Here is a 14,708-nt window from a genome sequence, read left to right as displayed (position 1 = left end):
TTCTCATGACTTTGATGTGTTAGATTTTGTTCCTGCTGACTTTTTTGGAATACAATTTGTCAAATACACCTTGCTCCAACCTCCTCCCTGCTTTTTTGGGGGGTTACCACCATCGATACCTCGCAAATCGTGACATTGCTTTTGATAATCAAATTCGCAGGACTTTTTAACGATTTTTCCTGACCTCAAAAATGTTCTTGGAAATTTAAAAAGGAAACCATTTGTTATTTCATATGCAAGAACATTTAAAATCTGAACAAATACAGAATAAAAAGATTACACTGTCCTTCCGAGGTTCCAGCTTCTCATAGTGAGCAAAGTCACAGTCTCTAAACCTTTCTTCATATTTGACGTCTTTTATGAGACGGTTCATTTCCACCTTTCCACTTTAGACAAATATTCTCTACGCCAACCTCACATCATCTCTGTGCCTGGAAAAATAATGTGTTTTTCCGTTGGATCTCCTATTGAATGTGGCTCAGGAGACGGTCATGAGTGATGTTGTTATCATTGGAAACATTGCTGAAGCTCTTTTCCCCCACCCCGCCTCCCCTTTCCCGAAGGACTGATATTAGAGCCTTCAGCGCTTGACCCAAACATATCAGTCAGTTGGACGGAGGACCATCATGCTGAGCCAGGAAGTTGCAGAGTGATTGTTATGCAGTACATTGATCAGCTTTCACAGGACGACGCCGTGCGATCAATCTGGACCACTCTATGGACGAGTGTGTGTGTGTATACGCTTTCGTGTGGTTGTTGCGCAAGCAGGGTCAGGCAGGCGTTGTGTTGTTTGGGTGGGAATCAATAGCCGGGGGTCAGAGGGTAATATCTGGCTGAGTGCTGAGTCTATCCACAGCCATACGACTGCATCAACATCAATCATAGAGGAGCTTTTGCCAAAAACGCGCACACCCGTTCGCTCGGCGTACGTTACCCCCCATACCCAACTCCGTTTGGCCGTCCGCCGACATTCGCTTCCAATGTCGTTGGACCGAAGAGAAGAGGCGGCAGCTTTTAGAACAACGACAGTGGCAGCATGCTGGGATTGAGAGGCCTTCACCCCCATGGGGAGCGAAAAGGATCGAATAAAGGGAGAGGGATTGAGGCTTTGCCAGAGAGAAGTGAGGAGGTACGCTGGATGATTGTCAAGTGCTTGATAAATAAAGGTGAAAGAAAAATCAATAGCGAAGCAAATTAAGGGGCATAAGACCTTATCAGGGTTTTATTCAGAACCAACATTTCCCTTTGATCACCGCTTAAGATCTCATTTGTTTGTTTGTTTTTGCTTATTTTTCCCCACCAAGATTATACCTGATTATTATCCCCCGCAGTGTATGGTTTGATCGATGAGGACCGTGGACGTACGCATTAGGACTTTCTATCTATCTATCTATCTATCTATCTATCTATCTATCTATCTATCTATCTATCTATCTATCTATCTATCTATCTATCTATCTATCTATCTGTCTGTCTGTCTGTCTGTCTGTCTGTCTGTCCGTCCGCCCCCCCCCTCTCTCTGTCTCTCTGTCGCTCTCTCTGTCGCTGTCTCTCTGTCTCTGTGTGTCTCTCTCTCTGTGTCTGTCTGTCTGTCTGTCTGTCTCTCTCTCTCTCTCTCTCTCTCTCTCTCTCTCTCTCTCTCTCTCTCTCTGTGTCTGTGATAGAGTGTTTTTATTGGAACAGTCTGCCCGTCCGTCCGTCCCAAAACCCACATAGCTAGCTAGCTAGCTTTAGTGTCAAAATTAGTTATGCCTTTTTTTCTATTGTGGGGAACTGTATATAGAAATGTTAGTTTCGCTGCATTTCAGATCAAAATAACAACCGGAAAAAAATAAGTATTCAAATGAATTTACTGGCTCAGCGCAACACTATTTGAAGCAGCTCGACTCCATATTTTTCTTATTTTTTCAAGAATACAGTCCCAACATGACGTCCCAATACCTTTGTCCAACTGGTACCCATTCAAGGGCCCACTATTGGTTGAGCGCGGCTTGTCCACATGTTTGAGATGTGCAGGCAGTGAGAGGAAAAGACAGCCAGGATGGATGGTAGGAAGAGGAAAAAGATGGGATGCTGTGAAGATGAGAAGGGAGAAAGAGGGGAGTGGAAAGAGCAGGGGAGAGAAAAACGGCAGGAGAATGAAAAGATTTTGGAAGCGGCAACACTTTTATCAATAACCACCAATGGACCATGAGGAGAGAGAGAATATGTGTTGTATCACCCTTCAAGAAAGGATATTCCAGCTGGTTTGACACACTCCAGACATTTATTGATTTCAGCTTGAAAGAAAGCCACTTCATTAGGTACAGCTGCGCATCCGATACAGTTCATGAGAGGCGTCAAAATATTCTACCCTTTTTTTGTGAGGAGAGAATGATTGAAATTCGACGACAAAGTGAGCAAAAGTCCTCAGTCAAGTTGCTACTTGATCGTAAGAAGGTACACGTACACCTACCATCTCCCCTCTGGGGCTGATTTACTTACAGTTGTATGTATAATGCAAGAGAGAATATGAATTACTACCAAAATGTCCTTTTACATGCATGTATACCATTAAATTTGCCCTTATAAATATTATATATACTTCTACACATGTACATATACCTGTATATACCTATACAGGGTTCAGCGGTACCGATTTTGCGGATATTCCTCTTTCGCGGGAGGTCTCGGTCCCCATTAACCACTATAAACAAGAGATCAGTGTAAGCCAAAGTCTTTTTTTTTTTGCCACAGGCCACATTGTAGTTACGGTTTCCTCTCAGGGGTTATTATAAATCTGGGTAAGCCATTACAATGTTTCATCCCCATCCACATATTACATTTAGAGAGCACAACAAATTAACGAATAACTAGTTTTAAAATTTGAAGTAAATAATAATGACTGTTATTGTGGTTATATATATATATATATATATATATATATATATATATATATATTCGCCAGTCTCTCACTCCTCACACCACTGCTATCCTCGTTCATAGTCTTGTCACCTCCCGGATTGACTATTGCAATTCACTTCTCCTGAGTGCCCCTCAGAAACTTCTCCACAAACTTCAACTCGTCCAGAATTCTTCATCCCGGATCACCACCAGAACCTCATCCTTTCACCACATCACCCCCGTCCAAGAATCAACTTTAAAATTCTTCTTTATACATTTAAAGCTATCCATAACCTTGTCCCCCCCATACCTTTCTGACCTTCAAATTTCTATTCCCTTTCGTTCCCTCAGATCCTCTTCTTCTCTCCAACTCTGTGTGCCCCCCTGCCCGTCTCAGCACGATGGGGGACAGAGCTTTCAGCTGCTCTGCCCCCAAACTCTGGAACTCACTTCCTCCCAACATCCGTAACATCGATTCTCTTCACACCTTCAAGTCCCATCTCAAACGCCACCTATTTAAAATTGTATTTTCGGTGTAGCTCTCTCTCTCTTGTTTCTATTTATGAATTAAATTGTATTTTATTTATTGCATTCTATTTGTGATTGTATTTTATTTATTATCGTACCTATGCTTGTCTGTGTCTGTAAAGTGTCCTTGAGAGCTTTGAAAGGCACTTAAAATGTAATGTATCATTATTATAAAAAAATATATATAATAATAATATTGCAACAAAAGTTGAGGCGCCTGCTAAACGCGATCGTACATAATCGCAAACCAGGCGGGATGTCTTCACTTCCCTCGGAGTGCTGGCGGTCTGCCCCTTTACCTTATTTGAGAATTTTCATCTTGGCAGTCTTTATACAATAGATGCTTTGCTTTGCCTCCCATCGTGCATCTGCTGTTTGCCATTTGCTGTCACATTAAGTCTGCATCCAGCTTTTGTTTGTTGTGCTTGATTATTATAAGCCTTCAGGGGTGTGATTTTTTTTTTCTTGTCTGTGACTTTTTCAGTTTGTCTCTTTAAATCTTTTTCACTCATCCAATGAAGTTCGTACCTGGTATCAATTTCAAATGTTACAACAGTCCCATGAAGTAACATCTGCTCCTGTCTGTCCCCATATTGTTTATTCGCGATGACATCCTCTGCGTGTTAAAAATGAGTATAGGCTTTTGAATGCCCAATCTGTCTCCCTTTCTTGTCGCGTTAAACTTGACTTTTCAATTCACATAAATACCAGTAAGATGATTTTTAACAATGCATCCACATCTCTAATATATGCCTCCTTCTGTTCGCAGCTGAGTAAATAACCGCCAACCCTCACTACTTGCATTGTGATGCTGCACAGTTCTACATCAATACAAATTGCGGCCACAAAAAGCGTTATTGTCTGTGTTTTAACAAGAGATATTTTGATTCCGCTTTTGTGTTAGATCTCATTAGATTGTGCAGGTGTTCCAAAAACGGCATCGCTATCACAAGTCATGGTATCAAAGTTTTTAGCTCTCGTCTGTATTTATCGACAGCAAAGGGGGGAAAAATCAGATAGAGACTGAATGGAAGTTAGGCCACAAAGATGAAAAAAAGACTTGTGAGCTGAGGGAGCTGGAGTTGGAAGATTTTCCGTCCGTGTTTGATGGCAGTCATACTACACATGTCTGGGAGTCTCCATTCAGCAGGAGAGATGTTACCTTCTATCCTCCGCTCTGATGCCTGATTGGAAAATACACACACACATGCGCGCACACTGCACAACACACACACACTCCGTTGGCATCTCTGTGCTGGAATAAGATGAGATGAAGAATGGTGGGCCAGGGAGGCTGAACAGCTTTTAAATCCTGAATAGCAATGTTTGGAACATGGCTGGTCCACTTTGAAGATTGCCCAGACTTACATGTATTTGGGCCCATTTCTATAAAGCTGAACATTTCTGCACATTTTGCCATTTCCTTGTAAATCAGTGGTGTTTAACGCCAACTCCAGTGGGATGCAATGCATCATCTATCAGTTGTTATGAGACTTGAGCTCAGAGAGCATCTTAAGAACTACCTCGATTCGCTTTTGCATCAACTTTTTGAATTTACCGTTTTAACTTGGTATGAGGCTATGTATCACAGAAAACGATGATAACATGCCAAGTATCTATCTAGTCATTTTATGATGACCTCTGCAGTTTGACCGGAGCAATGCTGTTGTAAATTGCATGTTGCATGACTGTTAGCCATTTATATTGTAGAACGTACAGTACAAGCTATCAAACTAACATTTGTCATCCTATTGTCAAACTAAACATAAAACTAGAATATGTGGACTTTGTACCAATCTGTCATTGTGAAGAAATAGCTGAACCAAAAGGCAAAGTTCTCAATTTACCAGTCGATCTACGTCCCAACCAAACCTTATCTTTGGTCACAAGCGACAGGTTGGAACCAAAAGAACAAGATCCCGGTTACAAGCGGCTGAAATAAGCTTTCTCCTTAGGGTGTCCGGCTCTCCCTTCGAGATGAGTTGAGAAGCTCGGACATCTGGGTGGGGCTCAGAGTCGAGCCGCTTCTCCTCCACATAGAAAGGAGCCTGATGAAGTGGCTCGGGCATCTGATTAGGATGCCCCCTGGACGAGTTGTCCTGGTGTGCTGTTCCGGGCATGCCCACTGGCAGATGACCCCGGGGACGACCCTGGACACGCTAGGGAGACCATGTCACCTAGCTGGCCTGGGAGCGCCTCGGGATCTGCCAGTAAGAGCTGGAAGAAGTGGCTGGGGAGAGGGTAGTCTGGGCTTCCCTATTGAAGCTGCTGCCCCCGCGACCCAACATCGGATAAGCGGGAGATAATGGATGGATGAATGGATAGCATAAGTTGTGTTTCGAGTCTGCTTCGATTCATGCGAACAGTCCAAAATGCCTTAGAACAGGTTCACAAATAGTATCACGGTGTGATGGACTTCAAGCAACATACATTTAAACACTGATGACAGAGCAATGAATGTAGACCAAAAATATACAATGATACTCCCAAGCATATACTCTTTATCTTCTGCACACACAAAAAAGAGTACCGGTAATGTTGATATTGTGGCTAGTTGAGGAACTATTACGGTCTATTTGACACCCGTCTAGTCACATATTATTTTTTTTGCAGCCTTTGACACCCTTGGCGCTTTGACAGTGATCTCTCGTTTGTAGTAGTTAATGGGGACCGAGACCTCCCGCAAAAGAAGAAATGCAGCGAAGTCGGTACCCCTGTCTGTTCGTTTCTGGGTTGTTGTTGTTTTTTTTTTTTATCAGGCGTATGGCCAAATTCCCAATAATTTTTTTGGGGTGGTATTTCTAAGTTTATCAGTGTTGTTTTGAATGTTTTTTTCTCATAGAAATAAATCCCGCCTCAGTTTCTGGGTGTGGTATTTTGCTTTTGCAGCAAGGTTAATGTCCCCAGAACATGGAGTTTGGAACATGGAGAAAAATTTCGTTGTACTCCCCTCAACTAGCCAAGGTGTGTACAACAGAAGGAACATCACAGAGTCCATTGAATGAACGGTAAAATTGAGCCCAAGAAATATTTGTTTTCCTATACAGTGCATTTTAGAGTGATATTTTAGTCATTTTTGTAATGTGTATGTGTACATACCACATGACATTATTTTGTCTATAATACCAGCAGCTTCATTCAATTCCCATTGTAATTTGTGGGAGGGAAAAAAAGCAGATTGAAAATCTTGGGAGTTCAACCTGCATCACAGAATGGTTCCAAGGTTCCATAGTGGAATCATATTCTGTCACATGATTAAAATGTATGACAAAGACATGTGTCCATAATGAGAAGAAGATGAATCCATTGGTAACGCCTGTTTAACTGGCTCTACTACTGTCACAGGGTGTGTCATCTCGAGCGATGTTGTCGCATGATTAGACGCTTATAACTCACGTAGTCATGGGACAGTGTGTCATGATGGTAAAGAAGATTTTTAATTGCGCGTTCTTAGAGCTAAAAAGATGAGCGGCGACCTGACGGATAAACATTGGAAATGCTAACTTTTGCATTTGTTTTGAAGATGAAACTTGACGCACTCAAAGATGTAATCAGTTCCAGCATGAATGAGGTTTCTACATCCACTTGTATGACTAAACGGTGTTAATATGCAGTTCTGTGTTTAATTCAATGGTTGAGCAATTACCTCATTCTGCTTCGTTCTTGTCTTGCTAATGGCTTCCACGCTAATTTTTCAAGGCCACTGATGAGATGATTCCACCATTTCCAATTAAGATGTATTCTCCTGAACAATAGGGTTTTAATAAGCCTTAGTACAAAATGTACCTGTTAATATTATTTCCCACTGGGGAGTGTTTTCAAAAGGGCACTGGTGAGCTTTTGCACGTCATCCACCTAGCGAAGCAACACTGGTTAGGCGTGGAAAAATAATAGAGAGTGAGAAACTGCTCTCCGCTGGGCACTGGCGAGTAATGGTGCTTCCATTGTGTGCAATTTTCGATAAAAGAGATCTTGTCTGGGGAATGTACATTCATAAGACGCTTCCATACAATCAAGCCGACTCTTAGTCCAACCTTATAATAAAAAAAACATCACCTCCTCTTTGTTAGTTGGCAGAACTGATAAGTGACCTGCAATTTCATTCCTTTCATCACTTTGCTGCTGTGAAATGTAAATTTCTCCACTGTGAGACTAATAAAGGCATATCCAATATCCAATATCCAATTCACGTATTGTCAAGTAATTTCGGAGATTTGTTTTAAGATACATGACATATAATTGCTGAAAATGTGCTAAGACCGAAAACTGTAGTATTCTCACAAACAGTTTTTCACTATTTCATAATTTTTTTGGGGATGGTGGGGGCGTGGCATAACTCTCCCCACCCATTTGATGCATCTCCCCTTTGGACAGCCTGCGCCTTGTGGTCAGCAGTGAGACGATTTATGTCGGAAGAAAAGATTAATTTGGTAGTCTGAATGTAACCTCGGTTTTCCAGCTACTGAGCCTGTTTTAGAGTGCCTTATCGTTGGCTATGAGTGCATGCCCACTTAATGGAGAGAAGGCAAAAGAGAAAAGGGAAAAAAGGTTTGGCTTGACAGTCAATGTGTGGACTGATCTTTTGGGCGGCCACTTTAGAGTGCCTCGTTGTTTGCTGTATCTATCTATCCATCTATCCATCTATCCATCGATCCATTTATCCATCCTTCCATCCTTCCATCCTTCCATCCTTCTATCCAGATAGAAAGATAATTTTAGTGACTGTTTAACAGCGCTTGCCACTGTCTCTCTTATTTGCCATCTTATATATATATATATATATATATATATATATATATATATATATATATATATATATATATATAACCAGCAAATAATCTTTTCATCCGTTAATATTATTACACTTTTTTATAACTGCGCGAGATGGAATGAGATGACATCCAACATGAAACGTGAAGAAAAGCGGAGACATTGCCACTTTGTTTCCTTCCCTCTCTCACTTATTTCCCAGGAGCATTTTTTATGTAATAAACTCCATCAAGGCAAATGGAAATCCATTATGGTATTTTGAAATAACACAAAAATCCATTTTCCCCCTTACAGTCGCAACTGACGCACTTTGATGGAATCCGTTATTGAAACGTAAAAGCTCACAGAAGAAATGTGACTCTGACAGGATGGAAGGTGTCACATTAAGTTTGCCTAAACAAACAATTGTGCAACCTAAGCATCCGGTGACTCCATTTCATTCGGTACTGAGATGTTTTTTTTTTTTTTTTTTACTTTCTCTGCTATCGGCTTTAGTCGGCTTTTCCTTTTCATGTAATCACAGTGCATATTTAATCAAACAATTCCTTGTGATTGTTGAATATGAAATTGTTGAATGTCAAATCAAGCAAATTACATCAGGTTTGAGAAATATTTCTCTCATTGGGTACCACAATCACTACCCAAATAAATGCATAAATAAATACAGATAAATAAATAAACATATAAACAAATGAATAAATAAATAAATAATATAATAAATAAGGGCGGCCCGGTAGTCGAGTGGTTAGCACAACGGCTTCACAGTGCAGAGGTCGCCGGTTCGCGTCCCGGTCCGGCCTCCCTGTGTGGAGCTTGCATGTTCTCCCCGGACCTGCGTGGGTTTTCTCCGGGTCCTCCGGTTTCCTCCCACACTCCAAAAACATGCATGGCAGGCAGATTGAACACTCCAAATTGTCCCTAGGTGTGAGTGTGAGAGTGACTGTTGTATGTCTTTGTGTGCCCTGCCAACCAATTCAGGGTGTCCCCCCCTCGTGCCCGAAGACAGCTGAGATAGGCTCCAGCAACCCCCGCGACCCTAATGAGGAATAAGCGGTACGGAAAATGAGATTAGATGAGATATAATAAATAAATACATACATACATAAACAGATAAAAGGATAAATAAATAAATACATAAATAAACGTTAATAATAAGTACATATAAAAGGATGAATTGAAATCAAACAAATGAATACATAAAGACACAAATAAATAAATACATAAATACAACAATAAAGAAAGAAAGAAAGAAAGAAAGAAAGAAAGAAAGAAAGAGAAAGATTGAAAGAAAGTGATTGATTGGTAAATAAATACATACATACATTCAAAAAATACAGTAGCATATTAGGCCTACGTTTAGCTCCAAAAACTACCCAAGAGGCTTTCTACTGAGGCCCACTTTATTTCAAACACATTAAATCAAGATTTATCTAATTCCCTTTCCAATTGATGCATATTTTGGAACCTCATTTGACCTTTCCAGAAAGTTAAAAAAAGACAACTGTTCTTGTTTTCTTATTTTACTCAGTTTTATGGTACTATTCTACTCTATCTTTTTCTCCAGCAGGCAGTGAACGCTTCAGGCTCCCTGCAGGAGGGAACCCACCGAAGCGGACATTGTACGACACTGAATAAATCTCTTACTTCCAACTTGGATCAATATATCTTTTTTTTGTGGACTTTCTCTGTCGGTTTTATTTTTTAAGTTTTGCACAGCGTTTGGCACTTAATTTCCCAGAGACAATGTGGCTGTTATTTAGTCTAACATCCCATTTTAATACATCTGCAGAGGTACAACCAAATGGATGGTTGAAGCCCCAAAACTCTTCTTCTTGCACTATCCAGTCATTCAGATTTTGGGCTGATCCATACATGTTAAGTTTCAGAAATCTTTACGTCTGTGTAAGCTCTCAGTCGTACAGGAGTGGTCCATCCTGAATATTCAGGAAGTGTTGTTTTTGAGTTGGTGACGAGTCCGTACGTGACGTCACTGAAGGAACGCCCCTGACTGAAAAAAAGACACATTGTAGCAGTCCTTCCATCACGTCAATGTATTTTGCTGTACTTGTTTGGTCTGAAAACCTCTTGTTGAACCAAAAAGCCGCCAGAAGAAGGTGACCAAGCTCCATATAAGGAATTTATCAGCCTGTGGAAACAGGCTGACTAATTCCCTACACGGCTTTGTCACCATTTTCTGCCTCCCTTGTGACCAATTCTTTAATCGATTGCAAACATGTATGCTTTCTTCTTCAGAACTATTTTAATCATATTCATAACTGGATGTGTAACAAGAAAGCATATTCTCCGAATCTGAAGCCATTGTTTGGATTCTCCAGCAATGCAAGACGTCTTGGCGTGACGTAATGAACTGGGGGCGGGACTTTCTGAAAATGCCCAATTCGTAGCTCAATTTTTTGCAGATTTTGGACACTTTAAGTCATTTTTATTGCTGTTTTGCATTTGACTAAAATATCATGCTGCGTGTTTTGGATATTTTAGATGCTATAAAACGTTTTTCTGATGTCAGTTAGGAAACACTGCGATTGGCTGGCAACCAATTCAGGGTGTCCCCCGCCTCGTGCCCGAAGACAGCTGAGATAGGCTCCAGCAACCCCCGCGACCCTAATGAGGAATAAGCGGTATGGAAAATGAGATGAGATGAGATGAGATGAGTTAGGAAACAAAAAAGTGACGTCGGTTGTCCTTTAAGGTCTTTTAAAGAATGTTTCCTTTCAAATCTTCTTGTACCAGACAGCCTCATGTTCATTGCAGTTGTTGGGGCTACTGGTTTCAAGATTAGCTTGATATAATCGTGTGGTGAAAATTGTGTTTTTGCATCCCTTCATATTTGTTTTGATCTACACCTTCCATCTGATTTAGAAGTCGGTAAGATTTGAGTTTGATGCTTTGATGTCTTTCTCCTCACACACACATATACACACACGCAGTAAATGCTTGTCCACAGCAGAAAAGCAAAACAGGTGCACACACATACACACACGCGCTGACAGACACAGTGGGGATGGTAAAACCTGCTTTTATCTTAAGGCGGGGATTTGCTTCCAGATTACTCAAGATGCTCCGAGCTCATTTCCCTCTCTTTGTTTTCTCCCCTGCTAGTCTTTGCAAGCGCTAAAACTCTTTTTTTTTTTCTTTTACGCGCCTGCTCCATTTTAGCTCCCCCTGCTCCCTTGGTTGATCAGCATTCAGGCTTCCTTGTTGGAAGCATCGCTTATTCTACCTTGCTCTCTTTCTCTCCTTTTTTCATATAAAACACTGATAAATGGCGTTGTCTCCTTAAAACATTTGACACTGTTTTGTTCGACTGATACAATGCCACAAAAGCGGAGAGGAAGGCGACCGTCGGTACAATGGCTCTATTTTTGCTGACTCAAAAAGTCAGAAAAAGACTCAATTTTTTTATGATGTAAGGAACCATTTTTGGAACTCAAGTCAGTATGAGTAAGTGAGATTAAGGTTGTGAGCAGTGATGAAGGGTTTCTTGAGCCTAAACGCTGAGGGGAAAAAAATTGCAACGCTTTTAGAGGCCTTCTTAAAAGATGTGTACTTAATAATAATGATATTATTATTATTAATCATAATAATAATCATCATCAGCAACAGCATCATCATCATCATCAGCATCATCATCATCATAATAATAATAATGATGATGATGATAATCATATAATATTCATAATAAATGGGGCCGATACGACCAGTCAGACTTTAGTTCGCTGACGAAGCCTCTTGGATAGGAGGCGAAACGTCCGAAACCTTCACTTTTGTACAGATGACGGCTGAAGAAACCTTCTCATCGATGGACCACTCCTGTACGACTGAGAGCTTACACAGACGTATTCATAATAATAAATAAAATAAAACATAAATAATAATCATAATAATAAAATAATAATAATAATAAAATACTACTACTACTAATGATAATAATAATAATAATAATAATAATACATTTCATTGATAAGCACCTTTCAAAACTCTCAGGCACTTTACAGTCACAGGAAAAAGTTTTTCTGTGGGTTAGCAGTGGCAGCCACACGCGCCAGCGTTCACTCAACCCCAAAGTAATTCAAATAGATAGAAAGCTAGCTAGAAATAATAATAATAATAATGATAATAATAATAATAATAATAATAATAATAAGACGCTTCTTTTTAGCTTTTTTTAAGGTTCTGGTGTTTATTGTTCTTTGAATTGTAAAGTGTCCTTGGATGCTTTGAAAATGCGCTTATAAATTAAATGTATTATTATGATTATTATTATTATTATTATTATTATTATTATTATTATTATTATTATTATTATTATTATTATTATTATTATCAGAATCAGAATCAGAATCAGAATCATCTTTATTGCCAAGTATGTAGAACACACAAGGAATTTGTTTCCGGTAGAACACGCTGCACTAGTATCGTTGTCAAAAAAACTGCTAAGTGGCACTATACAGTTCCATTTTGGCTACTGTTGAAAGAGTTCAAAGAGTTAATGGCTTGGGGGAAAGAAGAAGCTGTTTAAATGTCTGCTGGATTTGGTGCGCATGGATCGGTAGCGCCTGCCTGAGGGGAGTAGCTGGAAAAGGTGGTGGGCAGGGTGCGGAGGGTCCAGTAGGATTTTCCGCGCCCTAGTTTGGATTCTTGCAGTGTGCAAGTCCTCGAGAGTGGGTAGGGCGGTGCCAATGATTTTTTCCGCCGTCCTAACTGTCCGTTGAAGTCGGATTTTGTCCATTTTGGTGGCGGCCCCGAACCAAACAGTGATGGAAGAACACAGGATGGATTCGATGACAGCCGTGTAGAAATGTTGCAGCACCTCCTGTGACAGGCCATGCGATTATTATTATTATTATTATTATTATTATTATTATTATTATTATTATTATTATTATTATTATTATTATTATTGATAATAATAATAATAATAATAATAGTCATAATAATGCATTTTATTTATTAGCAACTTTCAAAGCTCTCAAGGACACTTTGCAATCGCAAAATAGGGATATAAATAAAACTACAGATAAAATTATAAAAAGAACAAGAGATAAAACCATAGAGAATGCGATTTTAAATAGGTGGGTTTGGAGTTTTGGTACTTACATGTACATGCCACAAGATGGTAGAAAAAGATGTCTAAATGAAACTCCTCAATTTACCGGTACATACCTGCTTGACTGCAAGATGCCTTAGATTTTACAAACTAACTTCATCAAAGAAATGAATTTCAAGAGCTCAATGAACCTAAAAAAAACTGAAAAGTCGACATAAAGTCCTGGAGTCCTCTAATGCGTGTCTGTGGTTTAAATATATATGTTACATCTTAAGTTATTTGAAATAGCTTTCATTAAAAAACCACACAAGTATGAATGTTAATGCATCATAAATCTGTGAGAGACTGAAACTTTTTTTCGGCAACCAAAGTGTAATTGTTTATTGTTTTAAAACTCTCGTATTGAAAATGGTGATAGTAAAAAAATGAGTTGTTTTCATTGCATTTTTTCATTTACATCTCATCATTGTAAATGTTGTTTTTTTTCTTCAACTTGTTTTCATTGTAGTTGTATTTCATTGCTGCGCAAATTTGTATCATTCGCCAGTAACGTAGCATTTTGACTTGCTTTCAAGTTATTAAATGGTTCTTCACACAACCCAAAAATTCCTCAGTCCTCCGTTTTTGAACCCAAATTGTCAAACAAAATCTTCATCTCTATGTTTGAGGATCCTTTAGCTTTTTTTCGAATCCTTCGTAACTAAAACACATACTCACACCCACAAAATAAATAAATAAATAAATAAATAAATAAATAAAAATATAAATATACTGCAGCTGCCCAGGGAGAAAAAAACATCTCTTCAGGCAGGAAACAACAGAATGAAAGACTAACATTTAATGATGCCTTGGTGTAGCCATAAAAGCGATGAAATGAAGGGGGAGAAGGACGAGGGTTTGAGGAGAGCGGCGAGCGGAAGACACTGAGCGCAGTGTTTCGATCTTCATTTAATAATTGAATAATAATCTCCTTGGAGACATGACCTAGAACCAGAGGGGGGGCTGCGTCAGGCTAAACGTGACACTCTGCTTCCCCCTTGTGGCGATTAAACAACACACACACACACACACACACACATGCACGAATTGAAGTGTCATGTTAATTTTTTTCTCAATCGTCTTACAATAAAATTAAGTATGTAAACAAAATAATTCAAAAATATGTTCTTTGTCACTTGGCTTTTTGCATGGCTTGCTAATATAATATAAAAAAATGGTCAGGATATGATTAATTTTGGTATCAGTTAAACCAACGACTACTAAGATTATGAATTAGATACATTTTAAAAACAAATAAACAAATAAATAAATAAAAGGCCAAATAAATAACTACGTAAATAAATAAATAAATAAATAAAAACACTAATAATAATAATAATAATAATAATACATTTAATTTCGAAGTGCCTTTCAAAACTCCCCAAATAAATAAATAGATAAATAAATAAAAAGACAAAGA

At 39.2% G+C, this 14,708-nt stretch overlaps 1 protein-coding gene across 1 annotated transcript in view; it reads left to right on the top strand.

Annotated features, from left to right (window-relative positions):
• The window catches only part of efna3b (ephrin A3b), a 97,268-nt gene that overhangs the window by 63,096 nt on the left and 19,464 nt on the right, over nucleotides 1–14,708 (top strand). The gene's annotated exons all lie outside the window — the stretch shown is intronic.

The sequence above is a fragment of the Hippocampus bargibanti genome, linkage group LG06 (genome assembly GCF_051943395.1).
Source record: "Hippocampus bargibanti isolate YZ-2025 linkage group LG06, ASM5194339v1, whole genome shotgun sequence".
NCBI classification, from domain to species: Eukaryota; Metazoa; Chordata; class Actinopteri; order Syngnathiformes; family Syngnathidae; genus Hippocampus; species Hippocampus bargibanti.
The sequence above is the reverse complement of the archived record's forward strand: the minus strand, read 5'-3'. Positions and strand labels throughout refer to the sequence as shown.